General features: G+C 36.6%; 1 pseudogene; it reads right to left on the minus strand.

Moving 5' to 3' along the window:
• The window catches only part of LOC121889716, a 55,741-nt pseudogene extending 41,134 nt beyond the window's left edge, over nt 1-14,607 (minus strand).
• Nucleotides 14,608-17,005: the final 2,398 nt, after the last annotated feature.

Genomic DNA, 17,005 nt, shown 5'->3' on the forward strand with positions numbered 1-17,005 from the left:
CGCGTAGCAGAGGAGACGTGACGTCATGACGCTTTCTCACCATACAGTTCATGTGAACAAAGAAAACGAAAGTAATCAGTCAGGCGGCAACTGTAACTACTGGTAGCAACATGACAAAATAATCAGAGATCAAGGTCCATTTACCAACTTCTAACTGTCGAATATTCTTCAAGCGTAACTGGTCTGGACTTCATCAATTCTGGAAACTAACAGCCAACAAATACTATAGAAGAAGAAGAGAGAAATGCCTACGTTGACCTTTTCTGTGTGTCTCCTCGCTTGTTTCCTGTCTTATTCTGTCTCTGCAGGTAAGCTGTGTGTGATTCACCACTAACTGAAAACTCTGTAACTGGTTCAGCTGCAGGTTAAAGTTACTGTGCTGGAAAAACAACTTTTATTCTGTTCGCTGGCAGGTTTCAGACTCTGTTTCCTCCCTCATTCAGAGGCTAATGGCGGCTGATGGCGGCACAGACACGCTGTTTCATTTCCTCATTTTTATCAAGTGAATATGATGAGTCATTATGGAGGTTTATGTCGGGAGATGAAGATCATAACAATATTAGATTTAATATTATTCACATATTTCCTCGCAGACAAACATTAGGCTGCTGCTGTCTTCAGGTTATTGTTGCTCTTCTTTTGGTTTGATGGTGTTTGGCATCGTCACTGAAGTGAGGACCAGTTATCATCCCTTAAATAACCTTATTGATTATTTATATCAGATCAGTTTGTTACCATAGTTACTAGTTTCTGAGTTGTGTTCAGTCCAATATCACACATCACAGATCAGTCTCAGAGGGTTTTACAGTCAGTACAGTAATACAACATCCTCTGGTATCTGATCCTCCATTCAAATGAGGAAAAACTCCAACAGAGGAGGATCCCTCTGCAGGACGGACAGGAAACACATTACAGAATACAGCATTGAACAGGATCACATGACTTCCTTTAGTTATTGGTTATGATTCTGTTCTGTGTCATGAAAGCAGCAGGAAATATGACGTATTGTTCAACAACTGTGTGAAAAATGAAAGCAAAGAACCTGCAAAACTGAACCAACAAGCAGAGCTACTCAATCATTCAAAATACACAATAAACAAGTTAATTATGATTAAATATATAACTCAGTTGCTTTTTATCTTCAAGTCCTGCATCATATATACAGACAGTAAACTTATTTTACATTAACGTCACTGTAACATTTCATGTTTTACATTCTTATGACATTAAGTTCTATTTCTCAGACATTCTTGACTTTATCCAACTTTGTTTTAATCTATGATAACAACTCAGCAGTATAATATTACAGGGACTCTGTCAAGGCTCTGTTACTGTTATTTAACAGTGTGAGCAGCTGTGCAGGTGACATCTGCTGGATATGAATAAAAATAGGTGTTGATTCACACAGTGGTCGCCATGCTGATCATGCTGAAAAATGAAATTACTCCATGTTACATTAATCATGTAATAATTACTTATTTAATAAATGATGTTCTCCCAAAACACCATATTACACCAAATTAATTGACACCTTCACACATACACACAAAATATATATATATATATATATATATATATATATAGATAGATAGATAGAGAGTTGTATCATTAACTTTTATTTCCTGCTTTTCTGTGAATTTCCCGTTTTTGTTGGAATCTTTCAGAGATAACAGTAAAGCCTGGAGATGATGTCACTCTTCAGTGTCAGAGTCCCAGAGATGAAGCCATCACAGCGTTAATGTGGATCAGACCTGACCTGAAGAAAGATGATTACGTCTTCTTCTTCAGAGAGAACCGACTATATGAAATCTACCAGCATCCATCTTTTCGTGATCGAGTGCAGCTCATAGATCGAGAGATGAAGGACGGAAACGTTTCTGTGATTCTGAAGAACGTCAACATCAACGACACTGGAACATATGAGTGTCGCGTTTCTGTGAACAGCAAAAAACAGGAGCTCATGACCACCATCAATCTGAAAGTTACTGACTCAGGTGAGTTTGTAGAGTTTGTAGAGGTGAGTCATCACCTACCTGACAGCTGATACCTCACACCTGTTTCTGCTCTGCAGGTCAGACTGAAGGACACAAGGCTGAAGGACACAAGGCTGAAGGAGACAAGGATGAAGGAAAGAAGGTAGAAAGAAATCATGGACTAACAGTTGGTCTGCCTGTTGTTGCTGTGCTTGTTGTTGCTGTTATTTGTTTTGTGATTTATAGAAAACGTAGACAACGTAGACAACATCCTGACCAACAAGCTCATTATTGAGCAGCTGTCCCCCAGCAGGTCTGAAAAGTCTCAGATCTCTGAACTCCTGAATCTTTGTGTCCTGAAGCTTTTACAGCAGCAACATGTTCTGAACTGGAACCAGGTCTAAAAGGTCGGACTTTCATCAGTAAACATGTTTTTCTTGCTGTAATCATTCCTCCTGTTCATACTGAGCATTAGAGGATCCCTTCATAATTAGAGCTGCAGATATTCTACTAATGCAAGTGATAAAAACTAGTTTATTTCATTTTCACTTCAGTTTTGTTTAATAGCATTTTACTGTGTTGTGTAAGTAATGTTATTTGTGTTCAGAGTGTGTAAGAGTGAGATTATTGCTGTGAGTCTGTAGAGATGCAGACTGGAAAGTGAGTTTTATTGTGTTTTCCAGCCAATATTAGACTGTCTACAGTAGTTTATACTGTAAACACTGTTATAACGTGATGTTTTCAGTGTGTATGATCTATTGTTTCTGTATTGTGTAGGAAATGTTCAGGTGCAGATGCAGGTATTTGTAGTGTTGTTTATGGGATGTTTGAAGTAAGTGAAGTTCATTGAGAACTTTAAAGCAGGACTGGAGGCTAAAGTTATTAAAGTTCACAGTTCAGAGATAATAGAGCTGATGCAAGCTGAGTTAACACTACAATGATATGAATAACATGCTGAACAACTATTTTAAATATGTTTGCACAACACATTTATTCACAGTTAACCCCTGTGAATAAATGTGTTGCATCAGTTTGTACCCAGAGCTTCATTCTGAACTTGTAACATATAATATATTTACTGCACTGCGTATTTGTTGACATTTAATTTTTCATTATTAAATATCTATACTTTTTAACATGTTTCCTGTTTTGATAAAGACTTTGTTCATAATGTAGATGAGCTGGATTCATGTTATATATTCATTTATGTTTATAACCTGACTTCCTGTTTAGTTGTTTACCTGAAGCTGAGCTGTTGAACCTGTTGATACTCGTCAGCTGTGCAGGTTTAATAAAACACACAGTGCAGAGTTCATCTAGCGCCACCATCTGGTAATGTGTTCTTATCTGATCAATTACCTGCAAAACTTTGTTTTCAGTGTTAAGTTTTATAATATGCAAAAGTCTCCATCATCAAAATGAAACAACTCTGCTGAAAGGACACTTTTTATCTTTCTGTGTGTGTGTGTGTGTGTGTGTGTGTGTGTGTTACGGTTCAGAGGACTCAGCAGCACATGAATGTCAACCAGATAAGAAAAGATAAAACTTTGTTGATCCCTCCGACTCACAGTTCAGAGGAGGTGAAATGTCATAAGCAGGAGGAGGAAGTCCTGGGGGAGTGATTTGTCACAACAAGTCACATGACTTTGACAACTGACACCTTTGTTGCTGCGTTCATGTGCTCCTCGGATGAAGTCATTCTTTCACTTCAGTGTGTTTATGAGCTTTTAAGTTGTAATGTGGAAACAACATGGACGCTACTAAGAAGATGTGTTGAATTTTGTCCCAGATTTGTTGCTGCACCAGTACATTCCCTAAAACCACTAAACCAAACCACTAATGCTGACTTGTTATCAGCATTAATGCCAATACATAACTTTACATGGACACAGTTACAACCTAAAACTATATTACAAGTTACATGTGAGCAAAAAATTGATGTGAAATATGTGAATTAGTAAAAGTTTCTTGCTATCAACCAAACATTTACTTTCATCCATCATGTTTCTGCGTAGACAAACTTTCAGCAAGTCATGTACCAAACTTTCCACTGACTTTCTGAGTTGTTGTTTCAACTTGAGGGGTTGAGGGGTCTTCCAATTACTCCGACTCCACATGAACGCCAGTGAAGTCAGTGTTTACTTTTTAATATTTAACCAACATCTTTCCTGAACCTTGAAGTGCTGTGAATGTCTAAACATCATTATCAACTAATACTTTAGTTGATAAAGATGTGACTGCAGCATGTTTCTCTTTTTTCTCTATTATTGAATGTGAAGAACATTTTTGAATAAATAAAGGTTCAATTTAACTGTGTGTTTAATGTGCAAAGATGAATTAAAGTTGAAATATTTACACTTTTGTATATTCTGTTTCAATTTAGGAAAAGTTATAAAGTTTCAGGTGAAAACAAAAGTTTTTATTGTTCTCACGTATAAAAAATGGGTCAAATTTGACCTGAACAGTATGATTCTGATCATAAAATTACATCTAAAAACACTTCAAACAGCCAGAAAATAAAAACTTACAGCTGACAGACATCACATGACTCCTGAAATTAGTTCAGATTCCACATCTGGAGCTTAAAAGATGTCCAGATGTTAACCCATAGAGCACGCTAGAGTCCTTCTCCAGTGTGTCTGAGACCTTCACTGGCCGAGCTGGCAGACTTCCAGTTGGCTCCTTGATTACTTGAATGAGATGAAATAATTTAATCATGTGGCTCCTTTAGACTTTGAGTCATTTCACTGTTCCTAGGGGCATGGTCTCAGCACCCATAAGCTCTGATTATATATACGTTCCAATATTTAACATCTTTCCTGAACCTTGAAGTGCTGTGAATGTCTAAACATCTTTATCAACTAATACTTTAGTTGATAAAGATGTGACTGCAGCATGTTTCTCTTTTTTCTCTATTATTGAATGTAAAGAATGTTTTTGAATAAATAAATGTTAAATTTAACTGCGTGTAAAATGTGCAATGTTGAAATATTTCCACTTTTGTATATTCTGGCTCAATTTAGGAAAAGTTATGAAGTTTCAAGTGAAAACAAAAGTGTTTTTACTGCTCTCAGTATAAAACTGAATCAAAACAGTCAAATTGAATAAGATGAAATAATTTAATTATGCAGCTTTTTTAGACTTTCCAGATGTTATTCGACCAAATGGATCACATTCTAATAATAAAATGAGCCAATCTTAATGATTCTTAAATTCACAGAAAATACTTAGTTCTTCCAAATGATTTATTTAAAAAAATATTTATTTTTTTTTAGAAACAATTCTTTTGTAATGAAGAACCGATAAGAGTATCAATGATAGTGGTACCAATAAATCTCTACTACCTCCTGTAAAGTCTTTTCACACACTGAAGTTCTTCTGTTTATGGTTTTTATAATGTGATTGTTCTGAAACAATAAAGATTATTGTTTTAAAGATTTGTTTCCTTATTATGAATTCAGTCTTTATGAGTGTAGATGAGTCTTGGTTGTTTTTATTTTAAACTGAGTCTGAACATGTCAGCTCACATCTGAACATCCTGGAATAAAAAGCAGTTGAACCGGTCTCAGCTGAGCTGTGATTCACTTGTGTTCAGTCTGTTGACAACAGCAGACAGTTTGTGATATTATCACATTTTCACTATTTACTGACACCAGTTATTAGTCTGTGCCTTCATCCAGCTGCTATGATAATTACAAGCTGAATTACATTACTTACAATATGTGGAACAGATTTATTTATATGACATTATTTGTTTCTATATGACCCTCACAGGCCTCCGTATAAATCCACACAGTTTGTAGCAACTGCCTCAATTCATTCATATTTACATTTCATATCTGATGTTTTGATACAATTGTTTGTTCATTAGACTCAGTGGAGGAAAGTAACTAAGTACATTTACTCAACTACTGTACTCAAATACAGCTTTGAGGTACTTGTACTTTACTTGAGTATTTCCATGTGATGCTACTTTCTACATTTCAGAGGGAAATATTGTACTTTCTACTCCACTACATTTATTTGACAGCTTTAGTTACTTTTCAGATGAAGATTTGACACAATGGATAATATAACAAGCTTTGAAGTTTTTGTTTTATGATCACTTTTAAAACTTATAATCAGGAGTTTATAATCCAGTTTTCTAATTTTTTTCTTTTTTTTACAGTGTTTTACTGAAGTAAAAGTAACAATTATTCCATTGTGAGTAAATCTCTTCCATTCATCATTTTACTAAAACAGAAGTACAGAAGTGCAGCTGAAGTGAAAATACTCATAACACAGCAGACTGAACTCTGTCACATTGTAAAATCTATAAAATAACTAGTGTTTTACAGTTTTTAAAATGTTTTATTGGTTTTATGATTTGATTTTTATCATTTCTGTTTCTGATGTGTATTAAGGCCTTTACACACTGGGGACGTTTTTTTTTTTTTCATGCAATGAATTTGCAAGTCAAAAGGTTTTTTCGAACTGTTGTTTTTGTCATGAGTACTTTCACACAGAACAAAAATATTATGAGGTCGTTTTCTCTGACTTTTCACACAGTGAATAAAACATCAACCAGTCACGAAGCGTAGACAGCTGTTTATTGTGAAGGCCAACATGGGATGTATGTGTTTAGAAGTTATTTTCCGTATTTATATTGGTTGATCAGCTCCCAGTCAGTCTGTGAGCCTGTTTCACTAAGGTGGGCAGAGAAATAAAGCCAATGAATCAATATATTGATGTATCATGTATCATATCAATCATCATAATGCATTTATAAATACAAAAACTGTGGATTTCTTCCCATGGAGCTGACATGCAAACTGTTTTGGTTCAGTAATACAACCTTTAATACAACACTGACTGGGCAGATTGGCAAATGGACAATTTATTTTTAGTTCACTCCTTGTGACGTATTATAAGTATATAAGTATATGTATTATGTATAACTTTATTATTATTATTTATTTATAATAATGCTGGGTGTCCAGCTCAGTCATGATAGTCATTCTTAGGTTAAGGTCGTAAGAGCTTGATACCCAATCTCGGTGTGTGGAGAGGATGATGATATCTCCCCTCTGTTGCTCTCTGTTGTCTGCTGAGTCACTGCTGCTAAATGTTTTTATTGGATTGTTGTCTTCTGATTGGTTAGTTTTTCTGCTGGTTTTATGAGCTTCTTGTTGTCATTTATTTTTTGTTGTATTTCCCTAAATTATTTTAGCTTGGTTTTTGTTTATTTTTGTAATTGTTTGTTTTTCTCCTTAAGTTGAAGGGAGGTCTGACATTTGGTACCATGGTAACCATCCAGCTAAAAACAGTTCAATGGAGCCATTCATTATCACACAGTCCACAGATGTTTTTCTTTATATCCAGTATGAAAGGTTGATGCTTCATTTCAGTTGTAGTATGAACCTCTGACGGTGTTTCTCTATACTTACACTGTACTAAATATGATCCCTATCTGCTGTAGACAGATGCTTCATTTATGACTGTGAGTGTGATTCAGCTTCTGCTTTGTCTGTGTCTGGGTCACTTATAACACAAAAGTCCTGAGAATCATATTTATCCTACAGCATGAGAGACATCACATGAAAGTAAAAAGTTAACATGATAATGTGTTGACTGTTAAAAGTAAAACAGAAATGTAGATGATGTTCAGCCTCCAACGCACATTGAGAGCCAGTTTTACTTCTGATGGTTTGATAGTTTCAGGTTCTGCTACTGATCAATAAATCAATAACTGCATCAGAAGATTCTGATCAAACTTAAGCTGCCTGGATTCTTGTGTATGTTTGGACTTTCTGATGTTTTAGCTACGATGAGGCTCCAGTGAAGTTACCATGAAATCTGGTTCGCACATTCATGTTCCATCAATCAAGTCTTGATGTGTGTTTAGACTGAAGCTGCTTAAAATACTTTAACAGCTCAAACAGCTTTAAATAACCACAGCAGACAGCAGAGTGAACTCACTGTGACTCAGTTTACTGGATAACAAATGAGTTCAAGCTGAACTTCACCTCTGAACCAAGTAGAATCATTTTAATCCTTCCAACAGATCTGTGTATGTGTGTAAAAACCTGCCTCATCCTCCAAAACCTGTCTGAAACTTGATAATAAAACTGTTTTGAATTCTAAATGTGGAGGCAAATATTTTCAGCTGCTGCTGATAAAGAGTCACTTCATTTGTCCTGAGAGTGTCGGATCATTTAGTTTCTACTTTTCTCTCTGACTGAAATCTCTCCTCCTCCCCTCATTCACTACTTCCTACATAACAGACACTCAGTAGTGAGCAGTGTCTGATCTATAAGATGTGACAGATTGTCAACAGAAAGAAGTGTCCATGAGGTGAACAAATGTCCAGATTCAGTATTCAGACACTCAGATCAAATGTTGGAGGATAGAAACTGCACACAGTCTCTGTTCACTGTATTATTTACTGCTGCTGGCTGTGATACTGATCAACAAGATGAAAAAGGTTTGATGAGTAATCACACTGGAACTATTCAGAACTGAGACAATTTAGGGATTTCCCTGAGAGAACTAAAAGCAGGAAGTTTGGTTTTACTGTAAACAAGAGACAAATAGCAGCAGCTTTGTAACTCCACCCACAGAGACGTTCAGGAGAAAAGTTTTGATCATTTATTCACGTATCTTTTGTGATCTAAAATGACTAATTATTAAAACTCAGTAACTCCCTCTGATTCCTCTATTTAGTAAAAATATCCAGATCTCATCTTCATTGGTTTTGTCTCCTCCAAACTTTCACTGAAAGACGTCACAGTTTCAGGTCCTGTGGTGCGTTCAGGAAACATCTGAAAAGTCAGCTCCTCTGTGAACACTGAACACTTCAGCACTCTGTTGATTGACGCACTGCTTTCTTGTTGTTTATGATATTTATTGTGCACTTATTTACTTCTTATCTTAATAATTAAAGTAACTTCTCATTGCACTTGTACCTGATCAGCTGCTTGAGAATTTATACCACAGTTCTTTCTGAGTCACTGTCCTCTAACATTTGATTGTCTTTGGATAAAAGCATCTGACATCTGGCATCTGTGTGTGTGTGTGTGTGTGTGTGTGTGTGTGTGTGTGTGTGTGTGTGTGTGTGTGTGTGTGTGTGTGTGTGTGTGTGTGTGTGTGTGAAGTATAACATGCTAAACTCCAGCAACCATTAAATTCTTGCTCTGAGCAAACTGTCAGTTTTGTTACTGTTTAAAACTCTGTTCAGCAGCCAACTTTCAGTTGAATCCATTCTCAGAACTTGTAGGAACTTGTCTTATCTGCTGACAGCAGACTGCAGAGACTGAAGGTGGTTTTATTGGAGCTCAGTTGTGTTGTGTTTATCAGAGAACATGTGGCTCTTTTTTAAATGTCTGAGTCAAGTCACCTCTGTCTGAATGACATGAAGCCTCTGAAGCTTCAGTTAAAATGAGTCAAATCAAGTAGATATCTTTCAACGTTACAGTCTTTTTAGTGCCAAAGTTCCTCTTTTTGTTACTATACTTCCACCTGCAGCTCAACAGGGAAACACTGTCTGAGGAAACACAAAGAGGGAATTTGATGCTAAAAAGACTGTAAATGTGTCAGATATCCACTTGATATGACTAACTCAGACTGCTGAAGCTGAATAGAAGCTTCACACAGACTTTTAAATAACTGTGTGGACACACTGTGGATTTTGGCCTCCATCACTTCCATTGAAAGCACATTTGAAGATCTTTTAATATCCAGTATGAACAGGAGGAATGATTACAGCGAGGAAAACCTCTTTCACTGTTGTCAACTTCAATAGTTATAACATTAGTTATTGATCCTGAGTCAACATTGATTGAACCCAGATCTCATTTGAAGCTTTGGATGAGTTGATTAATGGAGTTTGGTGGTGTTTCTACATCAGGACTGAGCTCATAGTTTCCCACTGAACACCTGAAGTCTCCAGTAATGAACCCAGTTTACACACAACTGACTGGAAGACCTCAAAGCTTTAATGGGAGGATGATGAAGTGGCGACACCTGCTGGACAAATCTTCATGATGCACTTATATGGAATGATTCAATGTAACCAAGTCAGAATATAAATTAACTTCCTGTTTATCATCTTTAATGATTTGATTTATAAAGGTCATAGTCATCATTCAACTCAACAATTCAAAAACAGAAGTCATACCATTCAGTCCCCCTAATCCAAATAACCCCAGCAGTCTTGGTCCCCTATCCACCCACATGAAGCCCACCGCCAGAAATCTCGGAGTACTGTTCGATTCAGGTCTAAGTTTCAAACCACACATTAACAAAGTTGTCCAGTCCTGCTTCCTCCAAATCAGAACCATCTCCAGAATTAAGCCAATGCTCCACCATTCCGACCTTGAAAAAACCATCCACACTTTCATTTTCTCTAGACTAGATTACTGCAACTCCCTCCTTTCCGGTATAACACAAAAATCCCTGTTCCACCTCCAACTAGTTCAGAACGCAGCAGCTCGACTTCTTACTGGTTTTAACAGACAACATCACATCACCCCAATCCTGGCTTCTCTCCATTGGCTCCCTGTTCATGAATTGATTTTAAGATTTTACTGATCACTTTTAAAGCACATCTGGGTCTGGCTCCAATCTACATAACAGATATGCTGACCCCGTATGAGCCAGCCCGCAGCCTTAGATCCTCAGTTGGGGCCCCTCTGGCTGTTCCAAAGTCGAGGCTTAAATCTACAGGTGACCGTGCTTTTGCCATCAGGGCCCCTCAACTTTGGAACAACCTGTCTGAGGAGATAAGGCTTCCAGAATCAGTAACTTCTTTTAAATCACTCCATGACCAGCGAGAGAAATATAAATTCATTTGTCTTTCTCTGTCCAATATAATTCTGTATTTGCCATTTAGTTTAATATATGACGACATTTATGTACGTTAAAAAGAACATTATTGAATCCTACAGGCGTGGTTTTCTGTCTGTGTTGTAGCTGCTCCTCCCCATCATCAGAAAACAGGTTTGAGAGGTTCGAAGTCACAGCAGCCAAGAAAAAAGAAATGAGTCACATTCAGAGAAACTGTTCTACCGGACAGCACCTAGCAGCAGCATGACAAAATAAGCTTAAATCAAGGTCCGCTTACTGGCTTTCAACTGCATCTCATCAACAGCCATTAAATACTAAACATGATAAGAAGAGGAGAAAGATGTCTACTTCAGCCTTCGCTGTGTGTTTCCTTGTATGTTTCCTGACGTGTTCCATCTCTGCAGGTAAGCTGTGTGTGATGATGCTGTGTGCGATGGGTCAATTTTGAGGAGTCATTATGTGCTGTCATCAAAAAAAGTGAAATGGTTTTAAAACATTATACTGACTAAACTTTTACATATACCAGTCTGCCATAATCCATCAACATATTTTCCTCTGATCTCAACTATAGTTAAAATAATTCATAATTTCTTATTCAGGATACTGTTTTGAAACTATTTCAATTTTTTTGATGACAGCACATAATGATACCTGTTGTCCTCCCGGGTCAATTTTGACCCGAGGACAACAAGAGGGTTAACATTTACTGAAAACTCTGTTACTGGTTCAGTTACTGTTACAGGTAGTGAGGAGCTCCGGGTTAAAGTTACTGTGGTGGAAAAACACCTTTTAGTCTGATCCCTGGCAGGTTTCCAGACTCTTGTCTCCTTCCTCATACAGAGGCTGCGGGCGTTGCAGACAAAGAATGAAAAGAAAGAAAGAAAGAAAGAAAGAAAGAAAGAAAGAAACATAACATTACATAACTTTTTACTCAGCTTCCCAGAGGAGCAAAAAGTGAGTTATGGACATAAATGGAAGCTAGATACAAATACATGTCTAAACATTTAAAATCTACTGTATTATAATCTCGAAGTTCAAATCATCAAACACATTATTACTGATCAGACTGTGAGCTACAGTCGTGTCTCTGTGTCTTTGATCTGTTTATGTTTATATTTATATTTATGTAAGGTGATAATTTTACTTTATTATTGAGATCGTAGTGGGTGTTGGTGTACTGAAGTGAATTATATTGAAAAGTGTTCCTAATATTTTGTCCACACCGTGTTAATTAAGTGTTCAGTGAGTGTATCTACATACTCAATATATAAGATGGTGATTGTTCGCGTTTTATATTAAACTTTAGCTATTGTGTTGACAAGTTGCTAACAAACTGTAGTTTCACTCTATAAGAAATCTAATTATTATCTCCAGATATTAGTTATTGATAAAGTTTTAGACAGTACCTGTGTCTCAGATTCTCTATGGAGCAGCGCTTCCTCCTTTAAGCCACTTTGTTAAACTCGACACCCGCAAGAAAACAAAGGCAGTTTCCATAGTAACTGTATTATATTGATTATATTTCATTAAATGGGGATCAGATCTAACAGGATGGACCTTAACTGTCTGACTTGTCTACAGCTCTTTGCTGCTGCCTGGTCCTGTCCACTTTCCAGGTTCCAGGTTTATCTCAAACGAGCCTGTTGTTGTAGTCATGAAGTGACACAAAGCCAAGTCAGCTAAACTAAGAAAACATTATTAAAGCTATATTTAGTTTGGCTTTATTGAGAGCAGCAATAGGCCACAAGAATGCAGTGACAACATTACCATTAAGCAAGGTAGACCACTGCCTGGGGCCCCAGACTGCTATAGATTTATTATGATGTTTAGATATGAAACATAAAATTATGTTTCTAATCTAACTCATTATACTCATTATAAATTACTTACAGAAAGCCCCTGGATGAACCACTGCCACCACTGGACATCTCTCGACTCACATGTTGTTAAGGACGCAGAAACACAATTCAACATATCAAGCAGTGAAACAGAGAAAAACAAAGAGGAAAAGTAGAAAAAGAAAGAAGGAAAAAAAGAGTCACATTCAGAGAAACTGTTCTACCAGACAGCACCTAGCAGCAGCATGACAAAATAAGCTTAAATCAAGGTCCGCTTACTGGCTTTCAACTGCATCTCACGGCCTTCATCAACAAATGGAGTTTATATATATATATATATATATATATATATATATATATATGTGTGTGTGTGTGTGTGTGTGTGTGTGTGTGTGTGTGTGTGTGTGTATAATTTATTATTATATAAATAATTTAAAACTAATAAAAAAATATATTAGATCAAAATAAATAAGATTAAGTATGTTGTGGTGCACTTCCACAACCTACTGGAAACTACTAACCATACGTTCAAAACACACAAAATAACTTAGATCATATTATTGTAGCGATTGTTAAAATGCATGTTGTGTGGAGAGTGATCAATACTAAAAGGATCATTCATTGGTACTTTAAGAAACAGTGTTTGACAGAAACCATTGACTTGTATTATCATGCAGTGTGTAAACATGCATTTAACCAGCTTACAGCCAGTTTTCTCCAGGAAGCTGATTTCTTAACTGTCATGTGAACAAGAAACCTGCTTTCTGTAATCAGAGTTTGGGAGAGAAAGCTGGTTTCACAGGAGGCTGAACAGGAACAGGTAGATTTTACTCTCTGGAGAAGACTGATTTATCTGCCATGTATTCAAGTAACCAGGTTTATAATCAGCTTTTTACAAGTAAGCATATTCACAATAACAGACTGCAGACAGAGAAAGCATGGCGCTGAGGGAAAGAAGAGAGTTTGTAGATGCCTCTGTGAGGAAGACTCTGTGTCTGTGTTTGTGTTTCCGACACATGATGTGCTGGATTTATACCACAAGACAAAAGGAGAATTGCAAAACGGAGTGAAGCACAATAATTGCTTTATCTCGATTATCTTGTTTTCATAATTGTTGGAAGCCAAAATTTTAACTGACAATAAATCTCACTTTAAATCTAAACAATCAGTATGAAGCTTTAGACATGTAGGATCAATGAATAATTATCTCTATCACTGATTGGTCACACTGATGGAACATCATTCCGATAATATTGTAGATTATATGTAATATTTCTGAGTGAGCAGCATCACTGAATGATGTTGAGCTGAGATACAAATAGACGTCTAAACATTTAAAATATTCTGTATTTTAACCTTGATGCCTTTTCAAGTAAAAATCACCAAACACATTATCACTGATCGGACTGTGAGCTACAGTCATGTCTCTGTGTCTCTGATCTATTTATGTTTTAAATCCTTAACTATATTTTTCATCTTCGGTTGCTGCTTCCTGTGTTTTGCCCGTCAGATTAAAGCTGAACAAATATGTTGTGTAATGTATTGAAGCTGCAGCCTGATACACAGATTCCGCTTTATCATCATTAAGGAAATGTGAGTCTGATAAATGATGAATTAATGGACGACAGCAAATAAAACTTTATTGACACTTTTCCTGATCTGACATAGGCTCTTTGTTTAAAGATAAATGTGCATCGTCCACATACACATGCTCTAAAAGTTTAGTTCTAAATATATTTGAGTGTCTAAACTGTAGAGCTGTTCGAATATTAAATGATGAAAATGTAATTATTAAGGAGTTGTATCACTGATTTTTACTTCCTGCTTTTCTGCGTCTTTGTCTGTTTTTGTTTAGCTCAGCGAGAGATAAAAGCAAAGTCTGGAGATGATGTCACTCTTCATTGTCGGGGTCCCAGAGATGAAGCCATCTCACTGTTAAGGTGGAGAAGAGCTGACCTGTCAGATGGTTATGTCTTCTTCCTCCGTGATGACCTCTCATATGTTAGCTACCAGCATCCATCTGTTCGTGGTCGAGTGCAGCTGAGAGATCCAGAGATGAAGGATGGAGACGTTTCTGTGGTTCTGAAGAACGTCAACATCAATGACACTGGAACATATGAGTGTCGAATTAAAATCAGCAACACAGAAGGCAGAGAGAGAGACCACATTGAGATCATCCAGCTGGAAGTTAGTGACTCAGGTGAGTTTGAAGTGCAGCTGCTTCATCACAGATCAGCTGTTTGTGTTTATAAAGGTGTTGATGGTGAGATGAGTGATGTAATCAGAGTTCAGTAGATAATGTCTGACATGAGTTTGAAGAGTTCTTCAGTCATCACCTACCTGACAGCTGATACCTCACACCTGTTTCTGCTCTGCAGGTCACACAGCTGGAAACACCTGGACTGAAGGAGACAAGGATGAAGGAAAGATGGTTAGATATACTGGAGTGGTAATTGGTCTGTCAGTTGGTCTTGTCAGTGTTGTCCCTCTTGTTATTTTTGGTTTGTTGATCTTTAAAATGCTTAAATCTATGAGGCAGAATTCATTCCAGCATCCTGCGATATCAGATGTCTCTTTTCTCAGATCTCTCTGAATCTGTGTGTCCTGCTGTTGTTCTCTGTGCAAAACCAAACCAACAATGTGTTAGTCTGTGTTTTTGTGTAAAGCTTTAACTCTCACAAGATGTTTATCCAGGACCAGGAGAAAGTCCTGAATCATTTATTACTACTGCTCAGAGCCTGGCAGAGTATTGTGCATTAGGAGATCATTGTTGGTTTGAAAGACACAGAACTGTGTGTAACATTAATGTTCTCACAACAGAATATAAACCAGGGATCAAAAGATTTTGGGTCTTATTTGCCTTAAAGAGGGCGCAGCACAGATCCAACTCTTAACTCCTAATGTATGGAGTGTCAGTGTGGCAAAGCCAGGAACAACATGGAGGAGAGACTGAATCCATTATTAGTGGGAGGAATCTATTATTCAGTATTGACCAATCACATGAGCTCCTTTAAACTTCCCTTTAAACACAGCAACAGGTGAAACAGAGGAGAGGCTGAGTGAGAGAGAGGATGAGTTCACCCCAAACATTAATATAGGAACATTTATAAATAAACAGAATAAATATCTGTTTCCTCCAAATACTGAAGTGATGGACGAAGGTGTCCACACTGTGTACAGTAAGCCAGGACTGTGATTAAACCTGTTTTAAAATGTTTCCATCAACATATTTTATTTATTTACATCATACAGGATGTTGATGCAGGTCGACTCTGTTTAGGAAACAGTGCAAACAGCACAGAAGCTCCTGCTATCAGAGACTATTTGACACACTGATTATATAGATACACATGCAGAGAACTGACTGACACTGATCCTGTCAGAGGATTTAAATAATGAATGAAGTTTCCTCTGCTGTGTCATCTGTGTGTAAACTGATGAACAGTTCATCTCTCACATCAGAGACTGTAGATGAAACAGGTTCTTTATTATTCCTGCTGCTGTTTGATAAACATGGAAAAGATCCCACATTCTACAAGTTGTTGTGGGAAACGTATTTTTGAACTCAACAGATTAAGCTCATGTGGATTTTATTGGTAATAATCTTAAATAAAATTGTGTTTTAATTCCATGTAAATCTGCAGTAAATGAAAAAATATGCAGCAAACTAAAAGGGGCAAAACTGACTGAAGCTATGATAAATGCCCTGCGTCTGCATCTGAAAAAAAATTGATGTGTTAATGATATACTAAGTAGAGTTTGGAATAATAAAACAAAGGATCTGATTAAAAGCATATAAAACATTTTACAACATGGGCAAGATGAGAATGTACAAGCTAAAGATAGATGAGAAGATGATCGATACGCTTGAATGAGGGAACATGTAGAACAACACCCACAGCTACGGTACATTTAGTTTCTGAGAAAACCAGTTCAACAAGCTGAATATAGTTTATCAGTGACACCAAAACACTGGAGAGGATGTAGAGAAAGACTTTTGGTTTTGTTCGATGTTAAAGAATGAATTATCATCATTTATGATGTAGAGTTTACATCACCTGCTAGAATACCAACCCAAGTTCTGTGTAAAAATATTGTTGTTTTCTTGTATTTTCTGCTTTGAAACTATTATGGTTATACAAATCATGTTTACATTTTGTATTATATGTATATATGTATACCGACAGGAATGAAACTTCTTTAATGTATTTTATAAAACAGGCAGAAAAAAATGCTTTCTGATGACGTTAAATGATGAAACTGAAAAAGTTTCATTTCTCACAAACTCATCGAAGCTCTTCCTGTAAACATCCTGTCATGTCTGAATGAAAATGTAAAGAACATTAACATAAAATGACAAAGAGCATCACT

The sequence above is a fragment of the Thunnus maccoyii genome, chromosome 22 (genome assembly GCF_910596095.1).
Source record: "Thunnus maccoyii chromosome 22, fThuMac1.1, whole genome shotgun sequence".
Lineage (NCBI taxonomy): Eukaryota > Metazoa > Chordata > Actinopteri > Scombriformes > Scombridae > Thunnus > Thunnus maccoyii.